Genomic DNA, 397 nt, shown 5'->3' with positions numbered 1-397 from the left:
AAAAAATGCCTTCCCAAGCATGCCTTGGGCGCTTAGTAAAGCACAAACTGAAAAAGACAGGCAGGGTGTGGAAGGAGGCTGTCACAGGATGTATTGCAAAACACAGATGTGGCTACAAAGTGTCTGTTGAGGAGACTGCCTTGTAAATTAGCCTGCCTGCTAAAGAAATAAAGGTGAATGAACTTGCTGATCGCCCCACTCACTATACCCTCTTTATCCTTTGTCGCATTGGTGCCTCACATTTAAGTGAACTAGGAGGAGGAATTAGATATGGAGACACAGCACAACTTTAGCCAGGGTAATATAAAATTAAATCTTGTTAGCTTCTTGCACCAATATAAGGACTTCACGGCTTCAGTTGGACATATTGTCTACATATAAATTTTTGTTTTTGTTT

Source organism: Microtus ochrogaster, chromosome 16, assembly GCF_000317375.1.
Source record: "Microtus ochrogaster isolate Prairie Vole_2 chromosome 16, MicOch1.0, whole genome shotgun sequence".
Lineage (NCBI taxonomy): Eukaryota > Metazoa > Chordata > Mammalia > Rodentia > Cricetidae > Microtus > Microtus ochrogaster.
This window is presented reverse-complemented; position numbering follows the sequence as displayed.